Raw genomic sequence first — 12,944 nt, forward strand, 5'->3', positions numbered from 1 at the left:
GGAGTATCACGTTTGCTCTCTCTCCCCACTTCCCTGGAGTGGCTGTGCTAGCAGGTAAACAACTGTGACCCTAATGATCTTTTATGTTGCTCTCTTCCAAATAATATTCCGACTCTGTGAACTAAATTTTGGATCTGCTTTCTGTGTGGTCTTGTTTGGTTAAGTAGCAGTGCTGCTGTTCAATTGAGTTTATTGTACCTCATGATCCAGGTCATCATATCTTTGAACTTGACTTGTGCTTTTGTTCAGGTGGCAGGAAAATTGATGAATGATGGATTTGTTCCAGCACTATCTTTGTTAACTAGGACTTTCACATTCCTGGAAGATTTTTGCTTCAGGTTTTGTTTCTTATGAAGATAAGGAGAGCTGGTATACCAAGGATTGAATGATAATCATTGAGAATGATGAGCTACTTAATCTTCTTTGTTAACTTGTGTGACATCTGTTTTTAAATAGAACTGTTTAGTTATAAGAGCTTAGTTATAAGATGCTTAGTGTGCTGAAAGACATCATGTGCCTTCTTAAACTAAATTTGTCAGGTTGGGGACATTTTCTGGGTAGGATTATAGGTCTGATTTTCCTAGAGCTATATTGACTATTTTCCTGATTATCTATCTTAATTTTCTATGTTCTTCATTTTCTATGAACATTTAGGTGCTCAAGATCAGTGTCTTAAATGGTCTGCAGTTTCCACAGTGAACTTATTTTCAGTCCCTAAATATTGCTAAAACACTTCATGTTTTCTTGTCTGAAACATTCTTATAATGTGGTATTTAACAAGTCTTCAACCTCAGCAGCTTCTCGGCTCACACTCATAAACTTGTGGGAGCAAATTATTTAGGCTGGCAGCTCAACATTTTAACTTTAAAAAATGTATAATGTATTCTGTGACTTTCTCAGAAAATGGTACTTGCTGACTTCCAAAACTCCAGTGAAATACTGCTGTGGCAGGTTGGGCAGGTGCCTGAGCCTCCATTTTGGTGTGCCTGAAATCCTCAGGTTTTCCAGCAAAAGGCTGGTGAATGGAAAGCCACTGCTGAAGTTGGGGCACCTGAGCCAGATACACCCAGCAGCCCATGCTGTGCTAATGGCAGCTTTAGGGACACGTTTGCTTCTCCATTTTCCTGAAAGGTGTCTGATGAGAATATAACGCTGACCTGTTCACAGTCAGGGTGGCATGATTTGCTTGCCATTGCTATTAGTAACTGCAATTCAGCCATAGTCTAATCTTATAGATATGGCTGGCTTCAACTTAATTTAAGGTAATATCCTACAATATTAAGGGATATTTATGAGCTCTTTGAAATGAGCTCTTTGAAACTCTTTCCTCCTGCTCTTAGCATCACTTAGTCTTGTTGAATGCTTTCAATCTTGAAACAGATGTCAGCTAGACATAAAGAAAGCTTAGTTGTTCTAATTCAGTTGGCTCTGTGGTATTTTGCTCTCGCATATTTACTTTGCTGTTCTGCTTCCCATTTTATTTGAATCTTATGTTCTTGCACTGCTAATGAGTAATTATTATATTTAATGATGCATATTCTGGAGAGAAAAGAACACAGTGGAATGTTATCTGAGGAAAATAGGTATCCATCCATTCATCCATCCATCTCTCTACCCATCCCTCCATCCATATTTTTAAAAGATAATAATTTTCCCAACAGTATCAGAAAGGTGATTCTTGCACAAAACACTTGTGGTCTGTTAACATGACACAGGATCTCCCTAACCCCCACATCCTTCTGCAGATATCTTCAGCTCTTTTCAGTTTTTTTAACCTGCTTGGCGACTTGGAGCTAAGGCAAAGAAAGGAAAGAGAAAGACTTGCCAGAGCAGTGGGAAGAGAGATTGCAGGCTGGGAAAGGAGTTTGTGGTTTGGGGAGGGAGGAGGAAGCTGGGAGGTGGCCGTGCTCTCCCCAGCCTGGAGGAAACTTGAGAGCTGCTGCTTCTGCTACCTCTGCTTATTTCTCTTCTCATGCAGAAAAACCAGCCCAAATTTCCTGATATACTCTATCAAAATTTTGCTGCAGCATTTTATTTCACTCCCTTGTTCAGTGTCTTCAGTTTCTTAACAGAGCTATTGCTGGTCCCTTCCCTAAAACAGCCGAAGGATTGAAGTATGTCCTTCTCTCTCCCACTTTGACCTCCAAGTCTTCCTGCATTTCAAATAGAAAGCACTCTGTGGCAACATACATATTTTTATCTTATAAGTAAGAGCTCTCTCAATTTGCAGTGTACTTCTTTAGTGAGAGAACTGGGGCAGAGTAGTTATTTCTCCTCCTTGAATGCTGAACAGTCATTTTCTCTTACACCTTCCTGCCTGAACAAGTTGCTTCTCCACTGATGACAGTGCTCCTTTGAAGTAAACAGTAGTTTGCAAAGAAAAATCCTTATCAATACCATGAGGCTGAGGGGTGTGTGTGTATATATATATATTTATAACAAATCCTATTATAGGAAAGTTATATAAGAAAAAAATACCATCTCAGTGGTCATAGCTTCAAGAACTGTTGGGTATTATTACCGTTGTCCTTGCTTCACAGAGAAACTTCCTGCAATGAGTTGTCCACGATTTTGGACAGAGATCAAATGGCTAACAGTTATATTTTATTTTTAGTTTGGACTGGCATAGTTACCAGGAATATTTCCATATTGAAGCCCTGCAAGATGTTTCTGCAAATAACTGCTCTGCCATATCCACACCAGTGCTATAGGCAGACAGGCAGAACTAGGACACAGGTTCCAGTTATGTTCCAAACTTCACATCTCTTTGTACTCTTGGGATATCTTAAGCTTTCCCCTAAGTGCCTTTCTACTGGTCATCCTAAGGAGGATGTCTTCTTCTTCTTCTGTTTCTCTCAGTGCTTGCATGGCCAGAGACAACTGAAATAAGTTGATTTATTAATTTACTTTAAAATATAAACAACTTTGTAGTTTTGTCTATTTTTTTTAAATCCTCGCTGCCTCTGGTGCCAATTAAGAAGGCATGGTACGAGAATGGGCACAGCTGATGTCAAAGCATACAGAGGCATATGTGAGACTTCCTTAAGCCATTTTTGCTACTTAAAAAGACTTAGTGTACAGCTACTCCTTCAGTCACAGCACTTGATACTTGTTAGAGCCTCTGTTTAGAAGGCTGCAATTCTTTGCTTCTCTGCCTCATAAGGCTATTTTCCTAATGAGATTGTTTTCTGAGAGGTAGAAGTGACAAGTTCAGAACTAAATGATAGCCATCAGTCACTGTACATGGAAGAGTTACCTGGATTCTAAAAGAGAAATCCAGCCTGCTGTATCTCTCTCTGAGAAGAAATAGTCTAGTGAGCCTCTGTCCTATTATCATGGTGGTACAATTTGTAAAAATTGTTTTCTACTGCTTCCTTCTTGCAGGAGAGTCTTGGTTTTTAGTCCAAGGTCTATTTGGTCTATTTCATTATCCCCATTACCTCCTATGATAAAAGAGCTTGCTTCTCCCTTTCCCTCACTCTTCCATATTGGATCATTTGAGAGTTCAGCAGCTTCTCACCTTGGCCCTGGTGGTCTCAGAATTAAAAACTCAGCTCTTCTGGATGCCTTTCAGAGTATACTTTTTTCATGGGCAACAGGAGTCCCGCAACAAGTGGCTCTGAAGCCACAGAGATGTTGAGCTGATCCTTTGGGACCAGTGGTACAAGAATTGGTTAGTAAAAATTCTGCTTTTGGAAGACATACAGAAAGAGTCAGAGAAGTGGAATTTGATCCTGAGATAGGGGAAATGTAGCTGAGAGGCTGTAAGAGATGTTGAAGAAACAAATCATACTTTTGCTGAATACAGACAAGACTTCTGGAGTCTAGATTAGCCAAACAGCCTGAGACTTGAGGTGTTTTGAGCATGTCCTCTCTAAGATACCTCAAAGGGATTTGATCATCAGAAAAAGATGCACATGCAGCCTCTGAAGATGCTGCCCTCTGTTCTCAAGATCAAAAGATTATTTAATCTCTCTGAAAAACAACCGGTGCCCATTTTGCATTTCAACCTGTGCATGTACCAGGTAAAAAAGGAGTCAGCACTACCAGTAGCTGGAAACTGGCCCCGGCCCTGTGTGCCAGTGTGCTGAAACCAATACTCACCACCTTTGGGACAGCACCTGCCCATGCTTGCAGTGGCTTCTGTCCCACTACCCAGTGATGCACCTCCTGACATCCCCAGGGTGAAAGGTGCAGTTGACTGAACTGCTGTGCTGAGCAGCACAGTTGATTTGAATCCATTCTTTTTGCTTTTATATTCTGCTAGCAGAATCTTTCTCTGGATCCTTTACTGGTATATGTGGATGCTTTGAAGTTTCAAAAGTGATTGTTGTAACTCCATGCCAGTGAGGACTGCTAGTCTCACTTAGCAGACGTAGAAATGGAAGGTTGAACGACGTGGTCCAGCCCTGGTACCTCGGGGATCTTGTGTCACAGCCCCAAATCATCACAGTGCCTCAACCTTGGCCCCCAGGAGGGGCCATTTCATTTGTGGAGGGAAGAATAAAGTGTGAAAGTGGCTGAGGGAGTTAACTGGGAGACAAGAAGAAAGGGATATGGTCATGTTTGTGTCACTGTGATGCTGTGCCAGCAACTGCCTCAGCTCCCTGCTGCGACTTGTCTGGGAGAGATGCCAGTGGGTGCCCAGCCCAGTGCTGACAGCAGCTACTCATCTTTCATGCTCTCCTGTCTATCCTCATGTGAAGTGTTATCCTCTGTACCGCTGGCCCTGGGCAGCTGCTCTCTGGCACACCCAAGGTAGTGGTTTGCTTCCAGGGTTGTTGTTGTGATGGCCAAAATCTGGCTTCCCCAGGGCATGCAGCCTAGGAAGGGTGTCGTGTCCATCCCCTCCTTTTTTTATTCCATAGGAACAATGTGAGCTGCGGTTTCAATTTTAGACTTAGAATTGGCAGCCTTTCTTACAGGCTGGCCCTGGGTGGTGAAAGGTTGGTTGGTGTCATGTGATTCTGGCACCTTGGAAAAGGCCCTTTTGCATGATTTATCTGAAGAGCTTCTTGGAGGCCATTAAAAACTTCTGAATTTTTGAAAAGTGTTCCCTAAAGTCTTTTAGGCTGGGAACTCATGTGGCTCATCTTTTGCAGGAAAAGATTGATGGTCTTCATGGTTTGGCTCTGTAATGGCCATTCATTCTCCTGAAGGAAATACAGAAGCAGACCACTTCTTACTTTGTCTCAGAAGTACTGAGACAAAGTCCCCAGACCCCTTTATGAACCTGACCATATAAATCTCATCCTGTGATATAGTAAAGGCCCTGGGCTTCCTGAGTGTCAACTGGAGTTATAATTTGTTTTCCAAAATAGCAAAAACTCTGGAATGTGTGTACATAGTAGTACTTTCTTCAAGATCACCTGCTGACTACATTTACACCAGCTTCTGGAAAAACATGGCTTGATCTTACTTCTCATATGTTCAGGCCACCTTATTACTGCAGGGAGCCACCTGAGAAATGTGTTAATGGCCTTATGCCAACATGCTCAGTTTTATAAAAACTGCTGAGATGAACCAGCTCCAACTGCTGAAAGCCAGAAACAACTATCCTCTTGTCTACACCAGGAAAACTACAACTTGTTAATTTGCCATCGGCCAGCAGCTGCTCTTGGGCTGGCAATGGTGGAACTGGTAAATGGAGCTTAGGCATATTTAACACTATAATAAAACATAATTTTGAATTACAGAGCAGACGGGTAATGCTGCCTATTATCAAGGTTGTTTGACACTTCCCATTATAAGACTCTATTTTCAACCACTTACAAGTTTGCCAATTTTTTAAAGCTTTCATTGAGATTTCTTTAACTTGGTGTCTGCCTCTTGCTGAATATTCTGTTATTATTGTTTAAAAAGAAAAAACAGCATTTAGCCAGAGCAACTCAGCTGTTTCTGAGAAAGAGGACTGAGAAAATACCTTGTTAGTCCTGTTAAATTTAAGTGACCTTTTCTTTCAACAGCTCAGAGGCAGGATTTGGCAACAGAGGGGAGTTGCTGTCACAGATGCTTGTGCCTTTTCTCTGAGTATTGACCAAAACATGTTGACGTGCAAGTTCTGAAAACATTTCGGTTAACGCCAGCCTGCAGGTCTTTAATTCGTGGCATCTAATTTGCCCATAGAGGTGATGCCTGCAGGCTCTGCAAGTCTGGTCTTCAGAGAGGGGAAACTGGTTCCTACCCAGCCCCAGGAAACTGGCTCTGTGCACAGACACTGGGGACATGAAGTGCCCAATTCCTTATGGCTGTTGACTGAGCCTGAGCCATACAAAGGAGGAGGATAACAGATTTAAATGGGGCAGAATGCATTAGTGTTTGCAAGACAATGTTTGAGTGCTTTTGGGAGCTTTAAGGTGTGTGTATAAGTTATGTAGAGGTCCCTATAGGTAATAGAGGTGTATGCAGCTGTACACTGTTCACAGTAGCAGTTAGCTTAATACATTCCTTGTAACTGTTGTCTGTTAAGCTACAAAATGCAAGCCAAAAATAAAATTTATTGATAGTTCATGTCAGTCTTTTTTGGGTTTTTTTCTGGATATAATGGCAGAAATCACGCTATTTATCATAGAACACTACAGGCACAAGGGTAATTTACTTTCAGCCTTGTTCACTGTAGGTTTTTCACCAGTAACATGTGGCTCTTTAGTTATGATTTGGTATTCTATTAAGACACTGTTGAATCTGGGTACTACTCATGCCTGCATGTTACTGCAGGTGCTGGTGAAATTTCAGTCCCTCCCTACAGCTCTCACTTCCAGTGTCTGAAGGGAAAAAAAAAGTGAAAGCAAGGAAGTCTGTCTGCTTTTAACTATGCTGCCAGTCCACTGCTTACAGTAGCAATGGCCTAGCCATCAAAATGGTCTTATTCATTCAGTTTTCTATTGGCCTACTTACATCGAAATTGTGGGAGCATCTCACAGCTTGTTTTGCAGAGCTCCTAAAATTGGCAGGCTCAGCATCTCTGGGTTGGCACACAAGCAGTAATCTTTATCTACTACACATCTACACCTGCAAGTGGTGGGGTAGCTGAAAGCCTACACCAAAGGGCTCAGAGAATCATGAAATCAATTATACTACTTACTTTCAGGCAAACTGGATCATGGTGGAGTTCAGCTATCCAAAGACACAAACTTTCATTTGGTGATGAGGCATGGCTGCAGGAAGACTGCACTTTAATTTAAAAATAAAATTTAATTAAAATTCATACCTTCATTATGCACTTTTTGGTGCATAATGATATCAGGCTAAGACTCTTTAAACCTAAGGCAATTTTGTTTGTTTTCTTTTTTTTTCAGTTTGATTGTCTGTTTTCTAAAACTACTTTGAGGCTGAATTTGGATGAGAATCCTTTAATGACCCATCAATAAAACCACTTAGCAGAGCTGAATAGCAACTGTGACAGGTGACCTTCCTTTTCTCACAAGTGCTCTATTAGTTCTCATCATCTTGCCCCTAGGTCACTTTTTGTGGACTTTTAAGGCTGTTTATTTTTTTTTTTTTTCTGCTCTGAAATAAACAGTGTTTCTTTCCATCTGGAGATGAGCCCGTGGCATTTGTTGGGGGGTATGTCACTCACAGGAGATGCCTTCAGAAGAATACTTTGTTTACCATAGCAGAAGTGCTCTTACTGAAGAGGAAGCTCAGGGAGGGGAGGAAGAGCAGTGGGAAGTGATGCTTTAAGTGTGTCTGATTCAAGGGACATGGGGCAGTGAAATCTTTATCTGTTACTGAATTCTGCTCCATATTTGAAGCTGATGGCATCACCTACCCCAGCTTTTCTGAGCATGTTTTGATGCACAGGTGAAATAATCTCCTCTGTGAAGCTCTGCCATTGCTTCAGTTTTTCTCCAAACTCTATGCAGTCAAGAAATGACTGTTGGAGCTCTCTTTTCTGTCCAGCCACAGTACTGCTCTGGTTTCCAGGTTTGTCTCCATACAGGTGCTGCTTAGTTCTTCCCAACTCTCTGATATCTGGCATTAGAAGCAATTAAATCCTTTCTCCTATGGTATATTAGCTAAGCTTGTGACATTCAGTGGATTTACAGCTGCAAACAAAAGGCTTTTAAAAAAAGCCTGAATTAATATTGTTTTTATTCCTGTGACTTGTTCTGTGTAACTTGGATCTTTGCAACAATGCTGGTAGGTGGTAGTGATGAATAAATAATCAAATCTGTTAGTAAAATGCTGCATTTTGCTCTGATTCACTTGCAGATATTTGAAGTGGATATGAAATCGGGCAGAATTGATGTGCAAGGGGAGGGAGAAAGAGACAGCTTTTTATGGAGGTATCTGTTTCTTTAAAATATACTGAGATGTTATACTGCAGTACTGTGATCAGGAGAGTTTAAGACTGTCTGTATTTCATGTTTTAATGGTAACTTTTTCTTATCCAATTTTGCTTTAGACATGAAAATGCAATTTCTATGGTTTTAACAGGTAAAACAAGAAACTTTGCAGGGAAAGAACTAGAAGTGAAGTTTCTGGAGACATGTTTTCTTTTTCTAAATGCTGACAAATAACTCCTGCCAAATGCTATGTAAAGGAGAAAAAGAAACATATGGCAGTTCAACAGGAATGAAAAGATGAGCTAATCCAGCAACCAACAAGTCTTTGGATGAGACTATAATAAAACCAACCAGCCTTTATCATGCTTGATAGCACCACTATAATTAGGAGTCTGTCACCAGCTTCATAATGAACTCTTAGCCCTATTTTCTGGGGTTTATAGTCTGGTAGTAAGAGTCACTTTGGATTGCAACTTGGCATACTAGACCTCTCTGTGCAGAAAGCATAAATCTAGCCTGCAGGTTTTAGATAAACTGACTGTTAAAAGTTGGGGGGGTTGTGCCAGCGATGAGCGAGTTGTGCTTATAATCTGTCCTGAGTGTTGAGGAGTCAGTGTCTAGGGTGGTTTGTTTGCCTTTAGCATGGAAAATACAAATATGCAGTTCAGAATCCTGTTGTGCTCTTACACTGCCTTGTCGGGATCAAGAATGTAAGGAATCAAGATTTTTATTTACTTTTTTCCCCTCCCTTGGTTTTATGATCCCTACATCTGCCCTAGCAGAAGCTGCTGCTGCAGGGCTGGGGACCAGCATTTGCTGTGCTCTGCCTGAAAAATGTTCACATAAGGAAACTCATTCTTTGCAAGTTAGGCTTTCAGTCTTAGGGAGAACTCTGGCAGACAAGGCAAAAATGCAGCTTGCTTCTTTCTCTCTTCTTTCCTTCCATCCTTGAGGTTTAGTTAGCTGCTGGCAGAGGGACTGGCTGTGCAGAAGATGTCTCAGTTGAGCACAGAGACACGCAGTTAATTCTGAATAAATGGGTCTAAGCATAAGGAAGTGTCCAGTTTTTTTCTGAACCCAGAATGATTGTATATCTAATCCCATGTACTAGAAGCTGAAAGGAGCCCTCTTTAAATCTTCTGTGTTGTCCTCTCTTCCTTGCAATGCAGGAGTTTCTCAGTAGCTCAGGATGTATAATGTAGCTGTTTGAGAATGTTCACAGGAGACAGGGCAGAGCTCTCACAATAGCATCTCCTCTGCAGAACATGGGTCTAGTAATGAAAGGTCAAATACTTGTATGCTAAGGCTGTGGGTTCAGGTTACAGCTAGATGCCTAATGAGATTTTCAGAAACATTGAAGCTCCCCTGCAGCCTTGTCTGCCAGACTCTTTAAGAGTCTGATTTAAAAGGAATAACTAGGCAACCTCAATAACTTGAGAAAAACCTGAGTAGGTCAGTCCTGTCCCAGTATGATTCAACCTTCTGACTTGTATGTAAAAGCAAAGGTGAACTGAAGTGTATCCAGTTCACATTTAATATACAGTAAACGTGAACTTTCCCTCCCAAACACTTTGGGAGAGTCTTTGATGTCCATTTGATGAAGGTGAATAGGGTGAGAGAGGATTGATATTCATGAGGTGCTGCAGTACTCCTAAGTCTAGCAGGTCAGGCAGCTGAGTGGTGCCTCTGAGTCATTGTAGGGAAAAAAAAAAAAAAAGACTTAAAACCCACACATATGAGTGCTGGAGACCAGGGAGTGGGGTGTGTCTCATAACTCCTCTAACTCCCTGCTGTACTGCTTCTGCTTGTCAGAAAGAGACAGTCTGTGCTGCTTTTCTGACAAAGAGACCTCCCCAAAGCTCTACATTTATGAATTAGTAATTCATAAATTAGCAGCTGTAGGTTGGCAGTCTCTTCAGAGGGCTATGCCAGGTTTTGCTTTCTCAAATGAGAGGCTGACCCATAAAGGCTATGCCTGTAAACTCAAGAGTTGAGAAATCTTGTCCCTTGAAGAGACATCATGCTGTTGGGGGCCATCATGCCCTGTGTCTAGGCGAACCCCATGGGAGCCAGGAAATGCTGCCTCTTGCAGATGCCTTGGCCCTGAGCCCTCGATCCTGCTGTGCCCCATTCAAACCCTGCTGGCACCCCTGCTGCTGACTTCTGACCTAGCTGGCCAGGGAGGACAATAGGAAGGAGAGTGGTAACATATGTGCCTCTATACACACACATTCTTGGCTTCCTCACCTCTATCTGCTGGCAGGCATGTGGTAGGAAGCAGCTGCTCACACTACTAGTTGCATTACACTCTTCACTGGGCCCTGTGCTTCCAGCAGGAGCCACGAGGCATGGATGGGAACCAAACTGTGACAGCCTTCTGCAGAAAGAAGGAGAGGTGGTGTAAAGAACAAGGGAGACAAGGCAGGCAGGGACCTCTTCTTGGCTGTCAGAGTGCAGATGTGCAAAGTCCTGGCTTGTGGCATGAGGAGGTAAGGGGGGACCTTTACCACGGGGGTCCCTACTACTGGCTACTTGAGTGGACATTACAGGAAAGCATGGAGTATATTCCAGCATTCCTGTAAGAGAGGCATGTGTAACCTCCAAGAGGAGCACTGGGAATGAGTGAGATTCACTCAGCCATCTTCAAAAGCCACGAGCCATGCACTCACAGGAGCTGCTCCTGCTAACAGCTTTGATATGGGCACTGAAGACTGGCATCTGAAAGATTAGTGCATGAACGTGGAGGACCTGGGTGGGTATGGTTTTGATCAGTAGGAAAAAAACAAGCCAAGATATTCAATCAAGAATATAAAGCTGATCACAGAAGGAAGCCACTGTACAATTGCATTGAAAAGAAGGCTTTTTAGAAATTCCATTAATTAGAATATTTTTCATCTCTTTGCTTCATCTTAATTTACAGAGAAATGTGGAAGCACCTTCCAGTTTTTGTTTCACAGCAGAAGCTTGCATAACCCTTCAATTGGCATTTTCAAATTAGAGTATAAATTACAAAAGGAAAAGTTGCAGTTGATGTGGAAAACACAATCTGTGTCTGCAAAGGCTTCTGTTTTAAAATGCTCATTTATACTCTTCTCCAGAAAGTGTGACAGCTCATCTTACTAGCCAGGCTTTTTTTTTTTTAATTTGCGTTGTTCTATATTTTTTCTGAAAAAAACCTCTAAAATAGAGGAATCTTGCACCCTTCCCTTCCCTTCCCTTCCCTTCCCTTCCCTTCCCTTCCCTTCCCTTCCCTTCCCTTCCCTTCCCTTCCCTTCCCTTCCCTTCCCTTCCCTTCCCTTCCCTTCCCTTCCCTTCCCTTCCCTTCCCTTCCCTTCCCTTCCCTTCCCTTCCCTTCCCTTCCCTTCCCTTCCCTTCCCTTCCCTTCCCTTCCCTTCCCTTCCCTTCCCTTCCCTTCCCTTCCCTTCCCTTCCCTTCCCTTCCCTTCCCTTCCCTTCCCTTCCCTTCCCTTCCCTTCCCTTCCCTTCCCTTCCCTTCCCTTCCCTTCCCTTCCCTTCCCTTCCCTTCCCTTCCCTTCCCTTCCCTTCCCTTCCCTTCCCTTCCCTTCCCTTCCCTTCCCTTCCCTTCCCTTCCCTTCCCTTCCCTTCCCTTCCCTTCCCTTCCCTTCCCTTCCCTTCCCTTCCCTTCCCTTCCCTTCCCTTCCCTTCTCCATCACAATTCCTATATTTCCATGCATACATAATTCAGAAAAATATGTGGATAAGCATATTTAATATTACCTTTCTTGGAGCTTAAGAATTAATTACTTGATGCTTAGCAGTAGCTTCCTCTTCTGCTGCCAAGAAAGGCAATGGCTAATTTCAGAAAAGCCTGTGAAGAAAAAAGATCAACTCTCACACAGCAAGGATAGACTCTGGATGTTTATCATCACTGAAACATACCAGCTGTTCCTCCCTTCAAATAAGATAATTAGGTATTTGACTTCTTTTAACATTTGCTACCAAATACTACTTATAAAAAAGTCTTTGCCCTTTCTTTTCATGTGACCCATGGAACAAATGCTTTGAGGAAGCTATTTTTTTCTGTTGTATTAATAGTCAAACTGTCATATTTCAACTATCAAGCTATGAGGTTTCATTTTTGACGCTTTTCTGGAGCTAGTAATTTTTTAAAATTACCTAAAATGCACTTTGGCATAACAGTTGAGCCATGGAGACTGAAGCTTTCCTTTGTTTTTCTTAAGCTTCTGAGTTCCATTTTGAAAGTTCTTGGGGTTTTGGCAGTTTCTGAGTATGACAAAACTGTAGAGTGAAATAACAAGCAGACAAGAAGGAGGAAAGCAGCAATTTTCCCACCTCTGAGGAAGCTGGGTGGCACACCACTGACTCTCCCAGGAGGCAGATGTTTGGGGAGGTAATGCTGTGCTGTCATTCCTGACCCATGTCTGAGGACTAAATGCTGCCTATTCACTGTGAATTTTGCCTTGACAGTAGATGCCTAAAAGTTTAATTATTCCCTCATATTCCAGGTGCTCAGAGGGGAAAGCTATTGCTTCTTTTGTTGCTGTAATCTCCTAATAGTTAAGGAGCTTTAAGTTCCCCATCCCTCTAGCACTTCCCCTGAGGCTTCAGAAAAGAGACTCTGCTACTTGGTCCTCTCTTCAGTCTTTTCCAATCCTTCTGCCTCTCCAGTCACCTC

At 42.3% G+C, this 12,944-nt stretch overlaps 1 protein-coding gene across 5 annotated transcripts in view; it reads left to right on the forward strand.

Annotated features, from left to right (window-relative positions):
• The window catches only part of PLXNB2 (plexin B2), a 252,813-nt gene that overhangs the window by 36,106 nt on the left and 203,763 nt on the right, over positions 1–12,944 (forward strand). For 2 of the 5 annotated variants that reach the window (XM_059847233.1, XM_059847231.1), the window contains exon 3: positions 8,215–8,288. The exons of the other annotated variants lie outside the window; for them this stretch is intronic. The gene's annotated coding sequence lies outside the window, so the exon portion shown is untranslated. The remainder of the gene's footprint in view (positions 1–8,214; positions 8,289–12,944) is intronic. 5 annotated transcript variants of the gene reach the window in all.

Source organism: Haemorhous mexicanus, chromosome 5, assembly GCF_027477595.1.
Source record: "Haemorhous mexicanus isolate bHaeMex1 chromosome 5, bHaeMex1.pri, whole genome shotgun sequence".
Lineage (NCBI taxonomy): Eukaryota > Metazoa > Chordata > Aves > Passeriformes > Fringillidae > Haemorhous > Haemorhous mexicanus.